Below are 19,080 nucleotides of genomic sequence, written 5' to 3'. Positions count from 1 at the left end.
GATCCGAAGGCAGAGGCTTTAACCCACTGAGCCACCCAGGCACCCTGAATCTGCATTTTCTAGCGAGTTCCCAGAGGACACTGATGTTGGTCTGGGGAGCACACTCTGGGTCTGGGGTTGGTCTGGGGAACACACTCTGAGAACTGCTATTCAGGGATCCTCTTTGGGAAGAGGCCTGCTCCCAGCAGCGGGATGGTTCCCCCACGCAGCACCCCTCCATCTGGCTGCACGATATAATCAGCCGGGGAGCTTGGAAAAGGTCCCACACTTCAGCCCACACCCTGGACCAATTACATTCAGATCTGGCAACGGGACCCAGGCTACGAGTATTTTTTTAAGTCTGCTCAGGTGATCCCAGGGTGCAATCAAGGTTAAGAAACAGTACTCTCAAGCCGATTTTCCACAAACCTGATTTTCCTTGGCCCTTCTGCCAATCACAGCTGCCCCTCCAGTGCGAAATGAGCTGGTCCCCTTTCTCCTCCACGTCCTCTTGGCATGATTTTTTCCACGTCATCACAGAGTCCTCTCGGCTTTCATCCGTCTTCACAGGGTGCTGGGTGGGAGCTGGCAGGATCGTAGTTTGTAACAGTTTAAAATAAGATTATGTAAATACTTATGCAACATTTACTTAATGGGGGGTGGCGAGAAATTTATTTTCTCTCAATACAAATTATGTTCAGAACCGGGTTCTCCTGATAATTTACCCCCATGGTCAAATGACATCCAAAAAAAGACATTTCCCATTTTTCTGTGGTTCTGAAACTCCCTTCAGTTGTCTTTTGTGATTTTCTGAATCAGACCAACTTCTTGGGAGGACTAACAAAGGTTTAAGTTGCAATAGCAAATGAATCACTAACCAAGAACACCACACCAGCATACGCTGGGGTTCCAGAGTCTCGGCTGACAGCTCTTGCCTGAGCAGGCCATAGAAGTATGCAGCTCAACTGGGCAATTGCTGGCAAGGCTTTTTTTTTTTTTTAAACTTCCACTCAAAGGCGTTTTGTACTTGGGTGAGAGAGAGACCAATTTACATTTTGCCAATTATGTAAAGTGTTACACAGAGTTTCTAAATAAACTGGCACCATATTCCAATTCATTCCCAGGAAATTTGGCCTGCGAAGCCTTGGTACCCCTGGAGGTGGTCCAGCTGGCCTCCCCTTCCATCCACTTCGGCTTCCAAGTTATTCTTTCCATTACAAGCATTCATGGAGGTGGGTACGATAACCATTCTGCTCACCAGCAGAGTTGGCTCTTACCAAAACCAAGACAGAGACGTTCTCAGGCTGGGGGACACGGTCGCCAACGCCCAGAGACAACCGAGAGGCCCCCGTTAGGCGAGGATCACAGGCAAGGAGAGGAGAGCATCACTGATCTGAAGAGGGTATGTCACGTGATGGAGTGGAAACCGTGAGTTTGGAAAATGTTTTTGAAAGTCTGGCTTAGGAGAGGAAGAGGGAAATGAGAGAGAGAACTCTGGAAAGAAAGCAGGGCCCAAGAAGGATTTTGTTTGTTTGTTTGTTTGTCCTTGAAGATGTGAAGTCATACCCCCAGGGTGCAAGAGGGCGGGTGCAGACGAAGAGATGAACCTAGAGGAGAGGGAGCTCCTCACACCTGGGGGTGTCCTGCGAGGGGCAAGGGGGAGCAGGTGCAGGGGGGAATTTACCCAAGTTTGCTTGGCTTTGCTGCCTTGCTGTGATGTTCTTGCCTGTTTTGTTCTCACCGGCCGAGGAGTACTTTGATTCTAACAAACTCCTATAGAAGGTACACATGACCGAGGGAAAGAAGGGTCTGTGGCAGGGACAGGGATTTCTTGGAAGCAGATGAGGTCACAATGGCAAATACGACAACCAGGTTTCTAAAGTTCTACTTGGAGTGATTTTTTTTAAATTTCATTAGTTTTGTTTTGTTTTACTTTTTAATTAAGCTTGAGCATGTGAGAAGTATACTAATCTTACTGTAGGACCTCTTGAATCTTTACATATGTATACACCCCCCTAACTGCCATGAGATCAAGATATAGAACACTCCCAGGGCCTCACGAATGTTCTCTGCTGGTCAGTACCCCACCCTATAACCACCGTTCAGACTTCAGTCATGCAAGTTAAGCCTCTTGTTCTTGGGCTTCATAGAAATGAAATTACATAAAAATAGTTTCTTTTGATCAGTGCAATGTCTGTGAGATTCATCCATGTGCTGGTAGGTATCACTATTTTATTCACCTTTTTTTACTGCTGTGAAGTATTCTGTTACATGAAAAATTACAATTTATGTAGCCATTCTTTTATTGATAGACATTTGACTGCTTCTAGTTTGGGGCTCTTATGAAAAAAAGTGCTATGAACATTCTAGAATTTGTCTTTGGTGGGCACGTGCACTTTTTCCTCTTGGTGATGAAGATAAGTGCTATGAACATTCTAGAATTTGTCTTTGGTGGGCATATGCACTTTTTCCTCTTGGTGGTATATCTAAGAAGTCCTAGGTTGGCCTATGTTCAGTTGTAGGGGTGTGTTAAGGTTTGAGGGCTTCCCATGACCCACAGGATAAGGCCAGAGCTTTAGAATACATGGCACCTTCCATTCTATGCCCTTGTCTACCTCTCATTCACCACGGCCCTCTGACAAATTGGCCAGAAGCTATCTGAACACCACACATTCCCCCTGATGTTCTTCATTGTCTGGTGCCTGCCCCAACACTCCTACTATCTCTGACACTGGTGACAGCTTCTTCCCTGTCTCTGCTGGAGAGCTCCTACCACCCCTGAAGACGGCAGGCAAAAATGACTCCACCCCTGAATCTTTCTTTTCCCTCTTCCCTTACCTCTTACCTTTTCTCTTACCTCTTCCCTTCTCGCCTGCCTAGAACATTATTATCTGTGCACTCCACTCCAAGCCTTCTGCGTGCACTTTTGTTAATTCCAACCAATCCCCATGTTGAGATTACGTGCTAATGGGACTGTGGTCTCCTGCCATGTCTACATCCTGGTCATCCCTCTTCCCTCAAGTTGTGCACAGGACCTCAAACTAAGAAGGTTCTTAATAACACTTTTTCATATTTAATAAATGACTGGGATTGTAAATGAACAGGGAAGATGTCTTTTGCTTCTTCTCCACAGAGATGTAAGTCTAGGAGGTGAACCAACCAGTTCCCTAACATTCCAAGTGTACTTGCTTGTCAGGTCTGCCACAAATAATGAAGATAAAAGTGGACAAGACGTAGGAGTGGGACTTCTGGGTGACAATTCCTTCTCTTCTTAAAGGAATGTATTTGTCAAACTCTGAAAGAGGTACTGAGGATTCAGACTTTGTCTCTGTACTATAATACCAAACACTCAGATACAGAGTTTTTTGTTTTGTGGGTTTTTTTTTTTTTTTTTTTGCAAACTGTCCAATTGTTTCCAAATACACAGATGTTCTCCCCGATATAACCCAAATAGCTCTGTGTCTTTGTCATATTTTATTAAGATATTTGGTATCATGGAAACAGAGCATGGATAAAGTTGAAAATTCAGTAAAGACAGAGCCAAGGGCAGGAAATTTGGCCTACTCACTGGTCTCTAGAGGGTCCCTATGAGATGTGGCCCAGAGATGAATCCAGAAGGTATATCTGAGATGAGCAAGGTCATCAAAACCCAACCATTCCAGAGAGTTCCCTGGTCGGTGCACTTCTGTTGGTCAGATACAGTTGTGTGAAGGATCCCACCTCCCTGCTCCAATCCTTCCTGGCCATTCTGGACAACCACAGCCTTTTCTCGAACCAAGCACTGTGAACCTCTAGCCTGCACTTATGCTCACTCCATTGTCTGAAATGCCTCTTCTCCAAGCCCTTACCCAGCCCAGACTTTTCACCCCAGGCCCAGTGCCCCGAGTCAGAGTGTTCTTTTGCTATCTTCTCTCAATCCCCTCAGTCCAAATCCTTCAAGAGTCAGCTCACGTACCTGCTCCTTCAGAAAGTGATCTCACGTTATCCGGATACAAGTCTTCCTAACACTCTCCACTCCCTTTTGGGGGGCCACTTGGCATTTTCTACATTGTAGCACGACTTTCTCTGCATATGTCCCTGCCTCCCCCAAGTAGGTAAGTGCTTTAAAGGCATGGTCTGTATCTCCTATATATTTGTGTCCCCCAAAGAAAACGAGAGTCAACTAGAAATATTGCCTGATTGTGACAATTTCCGTTTATAACTTGGGACCATAATCTGGATGTCTTAAAACCAAGGGAATGGTGGAAAGAGCTCTGGATTCAGAGTTAGGCTGACCCAAGTCCCATGCCAGATCTGCTACCTCCAGTTCCCTGTCTTTAGACAAGGTGCCTCACCGCCCTGGGCCTTAGTCTTCCAGTCAGTAAAGGAACAGTATCTCCCAATCTGCTGGTAAAGCAGAATTAAATGGGGGTGCCTAATTATGTCAACATTTCTCTTTCCTATTTGGGATGAAAAATGAGTGATTATTTGGGGCTATACCTCCTTTGTTCAGAGAAAGACACATTTGGTGTGCAGATTCAACACAGAGGAGGCTGTAGGCCATGGGATGGGGCCTTTGTGTGGAAGACTGGGATTCAGGCCGACTTCTTCCTGTAGCCCAGCGTGCTTCCTGGCCTGGCCTGGGTCATCATTTAGTGAACGAATGAGGTTTTACCCAGACGAGAGCCAGAGGAAAAGGCAAGGAAGTTGTTCCCAGAATTGGGGACCAGGAAGGAGGCCGGCCTTTTAGAACTGAAGCATTCAATCAAAGAATCTGGATCAGTCAGATTAAAAGGCAGAGTCTTCTACAGGAGTAAGTAGCATTGGGCCTCTTCAATCATACTCTGGCTCCCATTAGGATTCCTCCTTGAGCCTGGGGTCAGGCTGAAGCCCTGCCTGGGAGTCAGGTGACTCCACGGTGAGGTAGGAAAGACATCCAGAGCCTGACAGCACCTGCCTGGGTCCTGCTGGAGGGCAAGGCACCTCCACATTTCCTCTGGGCCCTTCCGCTCCCAAGCCTCCCTAGCTCTCTGCCTGTCTGCGGAGTCCTGACTCCTCCCCGCTCATCCTTTCTCTTTCCCCTCTTTCTCCTCTACCTCCTTGATCGTACAATGGCGGGGTACACAAAAGCCGCAAATTCCAAGCTATATGTAGCAAAGAGCGGCTGTTTGTCCCAAAATACCACGTCGCTGACTACAGCAAACACAAATTACAAGCTTTATCTAATCACAGTTATGTGACCAGTCATTTTTGGTTTCCAAAAACGGTGGTGAGTGGCGTGCTCCTGCAGCTGGTGGTGGCTCCAGCTCGGGTTTCAGATCTCAAGTGCACACAGATGCGCATGGACATGGGCATCCCAAGTGACCCATTCAGAAAGGGAAACAGGAGAGGGAGAGGGAGGAAGTACAACTCACCAGATAAACAAATTCCGCTGGTGCGGGCCTCAAAAATAAATGATTCAAGATTAAGCAGCATGGCCACTGTGCCAAAGGCTATCTGCATTCATCTCCCTGACATACAGTTTGACACCAAATTAATTGTCCAATGGCCACGCCAAGGACTGGAGAAAGTGAAGCCTGTTTGGAAATCACATTTCATTTGGGGCTTGGGTTCCTCTGTCCTCCTATCTTTTCAAGAAGAGTAGCTGGCTGTGTGATCGAGGCAAGAGCACTAGACTTGGAGTCTGGAACCTGAGCTGGTTATGACCGTGATCTTGAGCATGCCAGCCCCCCTCTCTGTGGGACCTTGTGACTAAGGTGAGGCCCGGGCTGATGGGAAAGAAAGATGGGGGTGCCTATGGAAAGGTCACCAGTCCACCGGGGACTGCTTGCTGGGAGCTGGATGCCCTTTGTGCAACCTTTCATAAGCATTCTGACTGCTCCTTACTCCCCTGCATGTGGGCTTGGGCTTGCTAGGATCAGTCAGGAGAGAGGTTCAGCCTCTTTCATCACATCTTGTGGCTTCTATCTCCTGCACGATGAACTCAGCCTGTGACTCAGTGTCAAAGACTGCCCCTCAAAATACACCAGTGCTCCACAGAGATCCCTGGCCACTTGTGCGCACTCAGGAGGTGCTCCTCTGACACTTCCAATAGTCCCGGGATGGGCCTGAGTGATATTCTCTGTAAAGCAGGAAACCATGTAGGAAAGAAAGCACAGCCCTAGAAACATCTACATTCTCCACACCAGTGAGAAATTGCACAAGGCCATCGTTGACAGAGGATAGGAGCGCTAACAATGAGCCTCTTGGGCAGCACGGGCCTGACTTTCCAGGGCCCGCAGAGCAGAGAGGGATGGGCCATGGTACCAGCTGCTGGAAGTAATGACAATGAACTGAACGGTCCGAACTCAGGCAGACTCTCACTTCCCCAAACTATAAATAAAGGGGCCTTATTTTTTTCTTTACTTGTCTTCCATGTCAGCCCTTCTCATGAATGGGTCCTTTAAGAGAAAGAACTAGAAATGAGAGCATCGAAGTCTAACTGGGTAATGCTGGGAAATTCAACCCCGCCCACTACCCTAAGAAGAGAGGGTGCCTGGTGAGCGATGGTGGCTCCCGGGAGCTCTAATAGCCCGTGCTCGTGAGGCCGCCGCACGTTGGGGAATAGGTTAGAGTAAAGATCTTGCACAAAGGAACATGATGACTTGTAGCTGCCGTCTATCACACCTGCCACAAGGAGAGAGCTCCCTCCGTGTCCCTGCCAGACCAGTTATGGGGTCAGCTAGAGATCATTTCCCAGCCTCTGCCATGTCAGAAAAGGGATAATAGAACTCTGGAGCTGAGTCACCGGAAGCAAGCAACTGTGGCGCTGAAGTTGGTTGGTCTCTGACTTCCAAGGGGAAACCCTAGGAAAAAAATAATCAGAAGAGCAACAGCTAACATTTGCAGAGTCTGCACTGTATGTTACACATTTTACCTATGGGTCTCCCATCCTAATTCTCTTTTGTCCTCAAAACAGTCCTGCAGTGTAGGTGTTCTATTGCCATTGGCCAGCAATGAAGCTGAGATGCAGAGATGAAGTGACTCGTCCAGAGACTTCTGTTTCTTTTGATGACTAGGAAACTTGATGTTAAATTTGGCCAAATACAAGTACGCAGGGATTTGCCCTTGTGGTTTCCCAACTCCTTGTTTCCCTCCAGCCCTGACTTCCCCCCTCCCTTTCTCCTCTGCTTGGAACTTATTTCTACATGTTTCCTAGAGTAGAAAGCGACCTCCAGTCCTACCTGGGAAAGAGAGAGGGAGGTGTACGTGAGTGACAAAGCAACAGTCAGGTAGCAGCACAGCCAGAATGAGTGCTCAGGTCCCAGGTGCCACCTCATGGTTTCTCTGCTCCCAGGGTCTGTTGGCCTGGAACCAACCGCGCATTCCCAAAGATGGTAAGTCCACAGGAGGGCAAAGGGAGACTCCCAGTCTGAAATGCTTGAGTTCTGGCTGAGCATGGAGTGAGAGATGCAGAGGGGGAATTCAGATCTGGAATCTTCCTATGGAAGAACTTAGTTCCTTTGGGTGAGAGTGTCAGAGTGGAGACCCGGAAATGAAGTCCTTGAGGGAGCAAAGCAAAAGGAGCTCCTGACTGTTGGCAGAGGCCACCTTGACATGGCTCATGGAACTGAAGCATTCTGGCATCTCTTTAGGGACACGGCTAGGGCTTTCAGAAGCTAGAAGCCAAAGGGCAGCCCCGTGTCTACCTGGAAAATCCACAAGAACCTGAAAAGAACCATCCACAGCACTACAAGAGCTGCACAAAGGCATGGGGTACAGGATAAAAGGGCAGCAATCGAATTGGAGAAGGTCAAATGAAGCTACAAATTGTGACTTGGGGAGAATAAAAAGGAAACGAAAGCCAAGAGCCCATACTGTGGCAGGTACTGTGCTGAGTGTTTCACATCCCTTCTCTCGCTGAATTAGGATGACGCTCTTCTGAGCTAGGCCTTACTATCTCTGTGTGGGCAAGAGGGGGATGAGGCTCAGGGTAGTTAGTAACCAGGACAAACTAGCCAGTGGCAGGACGAGACTCATACTCAGGGACGATCCAACTGGAAAACCAGCTCTTTCCACCCAGCTCCCCTACTTAATCAGAAATGAGTCAAGTTCAGCCCATCCTGACCTACCCAATAATGGATATGTATCTTAAGTGCACACACTAACCCAAATATCAAATGGTCTTCTTTTAGAACTCAGCAATAAATCTAAAGCTCATAGAAAATAAAACTGCATGAGAACACATAAAAGAAAATGCTGGAAAAAGAAGCAATAACAGAAAAAGCAGGCCTATTAGGAGTTAAACCAAATCACAAAGCAGAGATAACAAAAAATTAAAATACTCAAAAAGTAAAGAACATGAATTTTTATAACAGGAAAAAGTACGTAAGATTATTTGGTACATAATCAAGTAACCATTAAACCTAATCATCAAAACTTATTTAATCAGATCACAATGTATAGATGATTTAAATTATACCTTACATGATACAAAAGCATAAACACCAAGTGTATAAAAAAGCAAGCTATTAAAATGAGACATAGAACTAACAAAAATAGTATTTTACCATAATTTGGGATTTGATTATTTGATAAATAGCAGATAATAGTATAACATCTGCCCCCCCCAAAAGAGAAAATTTCAATTCTACAACAACTCATCAATGAAATGTAACTCTGCAATAAAACAAACCCTACTGGAATGTCTTCTTTGGAAAAATGTCTATTCAGGTCCTTTGCCCATTGTCTGACTGAGTAATCGAGATGGCCAAAAGACCCACAAAAAGCTGCCCCATATTACTCATCAGCAGGGAAATGCAAATCCAAACCACAATATCACTTCACACCTGTCATAATGGCTAGTATCAAAAAGAGAAGAAAGTATAAGTGCTGCCGAGGGTATGGAGAAAAGGGAACCCTGTGCACTGTCCGGGGGGAAGGTAAATATGAGCAGCCGCTCCAGAAAACAGCCCGGAGACGCCTTGAAGAACTGAACATAGAAGTACCATACAATCCACTCATTCTACATCTGGGTATTTGCCCAAACAAAACAAACACATGATTTGAAAAGATAGACACACCCCTATGTTTACTGCAGCTAATTTACAATATGGAAGGAAGCAACGTTGGTGCCCATCAATAGGATAAAGAAGGTGTGATATGTGTACATACAGTGGACTATTACTCAGCCATAAAAAAGAATGAAATCTTGCCATTTGTAGCAACATGGACAGATTGAAAGGGCACTGTACTAAGTACTAAGTGTACTTAGTACTTAAGTACTAAGTGAAATAAGTCAGAAAAAGAAAAATATACGATCTCACTTACATGTGGAAACTAAAAACAAACAGCAACAACAGAAAAGAGAGAAACAGACTAATAAATATGGAGAATGAATTAGCAGTTGCCAGAAAGGAGGGGGGAGGGGGAGGAATGAGGGAAAGGGAGGAAAGGGAGGAAGAGCCACAAACTTCAGGTTATAAACAAGACAAGGATGAAAAGTACAGTAGCGGGAATATAGCCAATACAATTGGACTAACTGAACTGCATGGATCATGGTGAGCATTTCATAATGGGGTGAAGTGCTGAATCACTATGTTGTACACCTGCAACTAAAATAATATTATGCTAATATAATAGCATATATAATATAATATTATTAATATATATGCTATTAATATAATAGCATATATAATATACTATTATGTCAACTACACTTCCAATAAAGAATAATAGTGTCAACTACACTTGAAGTGTCAAGTACACTTCAAATAAAGAATAATAATTAATTAATTAACTTTTAGAAAACATAAATAGAAAGCTATTTCTACAACTATGGCTGAGACAGTTAAGGATAGTATCTATTATGCATGGGTAGCCGGTAAAATTAGGACTCAGGACAGTATCCGGAAAATACCAGTTAGCACAAGACAAAGTAAAAATTTAACAAAGCACCCTTTGGTACCTATTTTCTGACAGCACTGCATTTGATGCTGTTCTTTTAGAAAACAGTATAATAATAGGTAACAAAGTCCTTAACGCCATCTGTACCCTTTGAGCTAGTACATGGATCTTAGAAATTTTCCGGAGATAATCCAAAAGAATCAGATTTCAGAAACACAGTTCTTTTCATTGTATCTGTAGGAGAAGGGGATGGTCAGCTGCACCTACTGCGATCGCCACAAGACACCTGTACAACAAACCACTGTACTGTACACCTTCAGCTGATATAGTGATGTCAGTGAATTACTTCCCCATGAAACTAGGACATTATAAACACAAAGAAGTTCTTTGCAATGTTATCTAAATAAATAGGAAAGAAGAAAATATCATTCAAAGTAACGACCAACAGGAGTGAACTGGTGAAATGACTGTGGTATAAGGCCTGGAGGAACTATCAGGCCAGCATCATCACATGATGTAACAGCAGCTCTGGGGGCGGGACCAAGGGCCTGAGGTGCCAAGCACATACCTATGATTACAAATGGAAGACTGCTGGCAGGGGCCATTTCAAATGAAAGTTTTATGAAGGAGGAGCGCAATGAATATTTTCCGTATTTTGAATTCCCCTCCATCCTGATCTAATGAAGTTTTCACCATAATTTAATCAGGTTCAAACAAGGCATTCTTGAGCATCCACGGGGACACCGAGTGACATGCTAGCTGGTACTTCAGAATGCCCCTTTTGAGAAGGCCACTGGCCTTCCCAGCCCAGATGCAGTCCCCCTCTCACATAGGCAAGAGCATTGCTCCTGGGGCAGGCAGATAGGACGGGAAGAGTCTGAGTCTCTGTCAGCAGTCTATGTCTGCATTAGTTACCTAGGGGTACCTAGATGCAGTGCCATAAATTGGGTGGCTTTACCAACGGAAACTCCTTCTCTGACAGTTCTGGAGACTCAAAAGCTAAAATCCGGGTGTCAACAGAATCAGGACCCTCTGGACACTAGGAAGAATCTTTCCTTGCCTCTTCCCAGCTTCTGATGGTGGCCTGCTAATCCTTGGTGTGCCTTGACTAGCATTTTTATCACCCTGATCCTTTGTCATCACATTCACATTCTCTGTGTCTTTACATCATCTTCTTGTAAAGACAGCAGCCATATTGGATTAAGGGTCCACCCTAATCCAGTATGACTCTATCTTAACTTGACTAATTGCCTCCACAATGACCCTATTTCCAAATGAGGTCACATTCTGTAAAGTACTAGGAGTACAGACTTCAGCACACCTTTCGGGGACATAGTTCACCAGTGACTAAGCCCATCAAATTTCAAATCTAACCTGCCGATCTCCAAGAAACCCAGATGTCTGTGAGCCTTATTCCTGTAATTCTCCTGATTCTCCCATTCATATGAGATAGGTAGGAAGTAGGGCAATAAAAATTAAATTTCATGGTAACAATTTAAGGGTCACCATTTTGCCCCCAATCATAGACACTTCTTGCTGGAATTGCCTTGGAGGGGAGATCTGATGATTGACTTAAGTAATGGCCTCAAGGAAGGTTTTCAAAGGAGCTCTCTGACTCCATGGGAGGAAGAGAGCGATTGAGTTCTGTTGTGCTCTTTAATCCCTCCTAACGCTCTGGCTTCAGCAACATTTACATAAAATGAGTATGGGATTCACCTAAGATTTATGGCTACAGTGGCCGGTTTCTGTAACCCTTAGCTTTGGTGACTTTGGAGGCCACAATGCAGGGCAATCACACGATGGCCTAGCCTCAATAGAGGCTAAAAAGTGGGGGCCATACCCAGGTCTGGAAAGCGTAGAGATGTTCATCAGAAATCCAGAACTGTTTGTGCATGACTTGAATAAATATGAGAGGCCATTCAAAATGTTCTAGATAAGACTTACAAAACTTCTAGGAGATTCTTGAGCTCTGATGGAAAGAAAGTTCTTGCACCATAATCTGTGTAGTTACCCTTCACTGATAAGATCAGGTGCAAACATAAGTGCATGCCCTTCTGATTTGTCCTCTACCAGCCTCTCCAGGCTCATATTACTCAGACCTAGATGCTAGTTTATCTCCTACACAGCCCTTATGACTTGGCATATCCATGAGCTCCTTCCTAGTGGGCTGACTTTCTGGCTTCTATGCCAGGGGAAGAGAGCCCTGGAGCCCAGAGATTCGAAGACTCCAGCTCAAATGCCAAACGAGGAGCCCCCGACTGCATCGGACTGGGTTCATTTTCTGTTTTATGATTTTGTCATTTATTTATTAAGTTCATTCAGCATCCAGTCTGCATGGATTATTTAGGTATTTGTTTGTTGTTTTATTTGGCCAGGACCCCCTGAAAGCTCTAGGGAAGAACACTTCCTGCCTCTTCCTAGCTTGGTGTCTGCAGGCAATGCTTGGCCTTCTTTGGCCTGAAACTGTGGCACTCCAGTCTATGCCTCTGACATCAGGGCCTTTGTCTTCTCCCCTTTCTGTATGTCTCCATTTCTCTGTGCCTATGTTCAGTCTCTCTCTCCCTTTTCCTATAAATAGACCAGTCATGTGTTAGAGGTCACACTCATTTGGTAGGACTTCATCTTGCCTTTTTTCTTTTTTTTAACTGAGGTATAACTGACACACTGCTGAATATTTACTGAAAATGTGCCAGGGACTGTGTGTAATATATGAGGGACAGATGGATGGATGGATGGATGGATGGATGGATGGATAGAAGGATGGGTGGATGGTAGGTAGATGGATGGATGGGTGGATGGGTAGGTGGGGAGATGAGTAGGTGGGTGGATTGGTAAGTAGATTGGTGGATGGATGGATGGATGGATGGATGGATGGATGGATGGATGGATGGATGAATGGGTGGATGGATGGGTGGGTGGTTGGATTATGCTCTGAGCTCTCAGGCCAGAGAAGAGTTTGGGCTCGTGGGTAGAGTTGGAGGTCTGGAGAGCTCTGGGGAATGGAAATGAGGGGTGATTACAGACACTGCACCCACAATAGCCCCATGTCCAGTGGCTTTATGGCACTTTAGTTTCCAACTCAGCCTTTCCTCTCCATGTGGAGTGCTACAGCCTGGATGTGAGAGGTACCCTTTGTGATGGGCATTCTCACACCCAGTGGGGAGTCTGGGAACAGAAGGCATTCATGGGCCCAGCCTGTCCCATCAGTGGCAGGAGCCAAACCAGGTGGCCTGAAGAGGAACACAAAACCTCTGAGAGCAGTCTCCCCCTCCTCCCATGGGAAGCCCCGAATATCCCTCCCTGAGGGATACAGAAGCACCCAGGGCTTTGCCTTTGACATCTAGCAAGTGGCCCTTCTGGACTGAGGAGGCAGGGTCCATTTCCTGAGCCCAGTTCTACATCGGAAAAATAGCCCAGCTTCAGAAGCGCCAAGGAAAGTGACTCATCCCTGGTCCTTGTCAGGCCCTCTTGTGCTTCTGTTAGATTAGAACTTTTATTTCCTCCTCGTTCCTCTATTTTTGATAGCGTACACTTCCTCTATTTGCTGCCCCAATGGTCTGAGCCACCACATATCACTTCCATAAGAGAAATAAGAAGAGGTAAATGAACCACTTCTTCCTTGGTTCTTCCTCAGGGCTCTGCCCTTCCCTCCACCACTACAGCTTCTGGGGACTGTTGGTATCCCAGGCGATCTGGCCCATCCTGGGATCCTGCCAGCTTCATCTCTATCCCCTAAGCAGAGCCCAGTGCTTAGTACATTTAAGTATTTTCTGCATGGAAAGAATAAAAAGAAAGTTGGTTATGCTCATGTGTTTTGATACTTGCCTTATTTCTCATGTATAGTTTCTCTGGGTGAATACAAATGGGAAAAGTCTGCCTCTGTTCTCCCCAAGCTGCAGAATTTGCTATTTCCAGGCCTGTGTCTAGATGCACAGTTAATGACTTAATGAATGGATACATGAATGAATCACAAAAAGGCAGGACTGGAATGCCGTTCAGAGATCAGCTCAACCAACACTCGGGACCATACAGACCCTGACACCCAGACCTGAGTCTGCCAGTGAGTCAAGAAGAAAATGTAAGTCCCAAGGAAACCCAAGAACAAAATACAAGTCTCCAGATTCTCAGACACAGTGCCTCCTTTCACACATCATCTCCGCTGTGCAAAGATGTCCAGCACATAGACGATCGAGGTGGAGGCGTCAACCTCCAGCCAGGACTCAGCTAGCTCCTCCCTGACTTCCCATCTATGAGCTTGGCAGGGCCTAGCTGTACCCTCAGTTCTATCAAGAATGCATGCAATTTCCCAGTGGGACTAATAATGTTTGCTAAGGACACCTAGAAAAATGGCAGGAGCACATGCACAGAGCAAGGAGCTCTGTCTTGCCGGCTTCTGCTTCCCTAGCCCAGGGCCACCCCGAGTTGGCGCTTCCTCCTGCCCAAGGAGGCAGAGAGAAACCTGAGGTTCCTGTGGGGAGTTGGACCACAGTGCAGGGGGAGCACTGTCCTCACTGATATTTCAGGGCTATTTCACAATCGCCAAACCACCAGGCACATGCAATCACTGGCCAAAAGGCAAAAAGTGCACGTTTCAATTGTGTGTGTGTTTGTGTGTGTGTGTGTGTGTGTGTGTGTGTGTGTCAGCAGGGGAATTAAAACACAAATAATAAGGTCTGAAGGAAACTCAACCAGCCAGCAGAATTCCTTGTAATGGCAGTGTGGATTTTGGCCAAAAGAACATGTTTGAGACAAGGAGAAGATAGGCTTGTTCAAGTCAAGAATCATTTGTTAGATCACTAGATAACAGAAAAAAAAATTCTCAAGGCAATCACAAAATGTGATATACAGACACAGAATTATTTCTTAAGTCCAAATAAGTAAATAAATGTTAAATTAAAAGAAAAACTGGAAATACTTTTTTTTAACTTTTGCATTTACCATTTTGGGTGCTATGATGTCACAAATTGAAAGGTCAAAAAGGAAGATTTTACCAAGATAAAAAGACCCAAAGTTAACAAGTTTTTTGTTTGTTCATTTGTTTTTGTTTTTGTTTTTTTTTTTTCAATCCTTTACTAAAGGGATAGAAAGTACAATAGACTTTCAAGGTAGGGTTGCCAAAAATGTAGGAAATTCAGATAAATCTGAATTTCAGATATACAATAATTTTTTAATATAACCATGTCCAGAATATGGAATACATGTATACTAAGAAAATATTTGTTGTATATCTGAAATTCAAATTTAACTGGATGGTCTATATTTTTACACAGTAAATCTGGCAACCCTACCACCAGGCCTCCAGCTGGGAAGTATGGGTACTATATTTTGGAAGATTACAACAGTCTCCATGCCTCCTCAACCTTTCCCACAGTGTCAGGCCTAGAAGCTGATCTGGCCCAACATCCTCATTTTATAGATAAGGCAACAGGTCAGAGAGAAGAAGTGACTTGCCCAAGGTCACACAAAGATTCTGTGGTACAACCAGGACCTACACCCAGTCTCCCTGCCCCAGGATGGTTTGCCACAAACGACAGAGGCTCATATTACCATCGGGATATCCACAAGAGTTGATCCAAAATGCCAAGCACTCATGGATCAAGTGGATACAAATAATAATCTATATCCTGCCTTTTCGTGATTCATCAATGTATCCATTCATGAATTCACTAACTGTGCATCTAAACATCCAAAATTTGCCTGGAAATAGCAAATTCTGCAACTTGGGGAGAACAGAATCACCCCATTTGTATTCACCCAGAGAAGCTATACATGAGAAATCCTTGGGCCTATTCACTTGGAAATGTTGGGTCAAAAGGTAAGGAATCGCGAATTTTAGCACTTCTTAAATGTCCAGAACCTGAGTCAAATGAAATTGTATATGAAATCCAGTGTATAAAATAAATCAAAACTAAAACTGCCACGATTAAACCAAGATTAGGATGGTGTCCCTCCGGCTCTGCCTTCTCTACCAAAGCATCCCAAATTTGCACTGGGGGATTCTCTCAAGCTGCATCCCGTGCCATGGGATGACCACCAGTGTGAGCAGCACGTACCAGCTTTGGATTCAGAAAACTCACACCCTTGGGCCCAGTGCCAACTTCTCAGAGTCTCAAACAGAGAAAATAACAATTGTTATTAGCAAGATGTCGTTGCACACACTAGCAGGTGTGTAAACACATCGGACGCTGTAGGGCCCTAGACCAGCACTGGTTCGAACAGCTGTGTGCTCTCATGTCAATGAAAGAAGAATGCATAGAAAGCTGGGTGGACTATCTGTTAGTGCTATATATTTTTTAAAGATTTTACTTACTTATTTGAGAGAGAGTGTGTGAGACAGTATGAGCAGAGGGAGGGGCAGAGGAAGATGCGGAATCCCTGCTGAGCAGGGAGCTCAATGTGGGGCCTGATCCCCGGGCTCCCAGATCATGACCCGAGCCCAAGGCAGCTGATTAATCGACTAAGCCACCCGGGTGCCCCGTTAGCTCTATTTTTGCTCTACTCCACAATCCATTCTCTTGCAATCTGTTATTGGTACTCTTCTTGAGATCTTAGGGATGAATTCTTTTTTTTTTTAATTCACTAATTTTATTTATTTTTATTTATTCAAGGATAGGTGACATACAATGTTCCATGAGTTTCAGGTATAGGGAGAGATTCTCACAGGTCTGCCGTGACTCTTGACACTGGATTCTAAAGTGTTCAGCAGTCAGATTATGACCACAGTGTCTGTGAAGGTTGGTCAGGGAAACAAAAAGCCATGGTAAATCTTTGGATTTCCTTGGCAACCATGTTCCCTGACCGGAAGCCTCCGTATCCCAGGTGACTTTCTGAGAAGTCCAAGGCTCTTGATTTCTGGAAAGACATTGGATGCCCTAAGAATATCTAGTGCATACATAATACAAAGGCTGGGGTCCATATAGAAGACCACCCTTGGACAAGTCTGTCAAGAGTGAACTTGCCGGGGCACCTGGGTAGCTCAGTTGGTTAGGTGGCTGTTTTTGGCTCAGGTCATGATTCTAGGGTCCTGGAATCAAGCCCTACATCGGGCTCCCTGCTTAGCGGAGAGCCTGCTTCTCTCTTTCCCTCTGCCTGCTTCTCTGCTTGCTTGTGCTCTCTATCTCTCTGTCAAATAAATAAATAAAATCTTAAAAAAAAAAAAAAAGAGTGAACTTTCCTGGGGCACCTGGGTGGCTCAGTGGGTTAAGCCTCTGCCTTTGGCAGTGGTCATGATCCCAGGGTCCTGGGATGGAGCCCCACATAGGGCTCTCTGCTCAGTGGGGGAGCCTGCTTCCCCCCCCCTCTCTGCCTGCCTCTCTGCCTGCTTGTGATCTCTCTCTGTGTCAAATAAATAAATAAAATCTTTAAAAAAAAAAGGAAAGAGTGGACTTGCCCAAGCCATGCCCAATGGTGTTGTTGTACTTGATGCATTACATTCCCTTCCCTGACCATTGTCTGCCCTTGCACTTTTTGAACTGTTTCGTGCTGAGATCCCTTGGATCTCATCCTCCTCCATTTCAATTCAACATTTGTCATCTGGGACCTTGCTTCCTAGGAACACAACCCATGGCCTTAGGGAAATCCTGAGAAGCAAGAACCAAGGTGAGTTAGTTTGGATTGGGTAGCAAACTATTTGTGTATCCTTAGGCAAGACACAGCTTCTCCTTGTGTTTTGGCTTCTACAAACAAGCACAGACTTGCCTACCTCACCGGAAGACTGAGAGAACTTAAAAATGATGGGCATATTAGCAGAATGATCTGTAAAGCACTATTCAGACATAAGATTTTGTATTTCTACTGGCGGTGTGGACCTCTAAGCAACTCTATGCTCTCCTATTTTAATGCCTAGTAGAAAGCAATTGATCAGTAAATACTTATTCTCATTAAAGTGAATTCCCAATACTATTCAGATTAAAGTAGTTGCTGAAATACACAAATAAATTGGCATTTCAAATCTTCTGCCTCTTTGATGAGTTGAATAATGAGATCTGCCCTCTCTGCAATAACTTTGTCGTCACGATCTTCTAAAGGAAAGGTTTACTTGGTCAGAGTTCCTTCTATGGTGCTGGTTTTCTAGTGCAGGTAAGAAACACATGAGGAACTACACTTCATTTGGCAACAGAAGTGGTAGGATAAGACCAAGACAGCTCCATACCCTGGGAAAAGATGTAGACACGCATGAATTTCTCCTCAACAGATCAATCAGCCAGGACTGCATCAGGCTGAGACTGAAAAGAAATAAATCTAGAAGCCTCTACTGAAAATCCACCACCTGGCCTCTGACGTCTTAAATCTCTTAAGAAGCCATCTCTTACATATGAGGAATCCTTTTTTCAGAGAAACATTTACATTTGATGATAAGTATAAATAGGACTACAATGGCACTTAGAATTTTCCAGTGCACAAAAGGACCCAAAGATCTGCTGGGACCTTTGCGTGGGATGGAAGAGTTCACAAGGAGACACTGAGACAAGGGCCACATGAGATGACTATTTGCAAATTCCTCGAATTTTGAGGTTGAGGAACTGGCCTGACAGAAATATCACTCCTTTAGCTGAGGGTAAAGGGGCATGTATGAGAATGAGTTGTGAAAGGCAAGGGGAAATAAGAATGTGGAGAAACCTGGGTCTTGTGTAAGCATTTCTCAGATTCTTCAAATGTGCTAATGGGGTCCGTACCCAGGACCTAGTTGCACTCCACAGCCCTATCACCCCATTCTCTCCAGAGATCAAAAGGACACAGGCTTCTAGAGCTGACAGCCTGTCCAGGACTGCCAGTGGCCGTGTTGCCTCCTTACTTTTGAGTTTTGGAGCCTGGAAACATGGTCTCATTTGCTCCCCTCCATTACTTTAGGAATAAACACATTGTCATACCCATACCCCAGCTAAGGCGGCCAACCATAGCCTGCCTGCACAAGAAGGGAAAAGCCCATGCAGTTATGAAATAATATTTAAACTTAGGGATAAATGGAGTGAAGAAATTTCCTGTCACATTTATGTTTTTGGAAAACAGCCTTTCCAGAGAGTAAGCAGAACCAAAACTAAGTATTAATTGCCTAATAACCACAGTTTTAACTGGATGGAATTTTATGAGATGCCCAAATTGGGCATGCTGTGTTTCTAAGCAAAAGGACTGAAAATTGTCATTTTGATTTGTTTCTCTCAATAGATTTTAGTCCTTTCATTAATCTTTATTAACGGGATGGGTAGAAATGGAAAGCAAAGCCAAAAGGATGCTTAA

This window comes from Mustela nivalis (assembly GCF_964662115.1).
Source record: "Mustela nivalis genome assembly, chromosome: 13".
In the NCBI taxonomy this organism is placed as follows: Eukaryota; Metazoa; Chordata; class Mammalia; order Carnivora; family Mustelidae; genus Mustela; species Mustela nivalis.
This window is presented reverse-complemented; position numbering follows the sequence as displayed.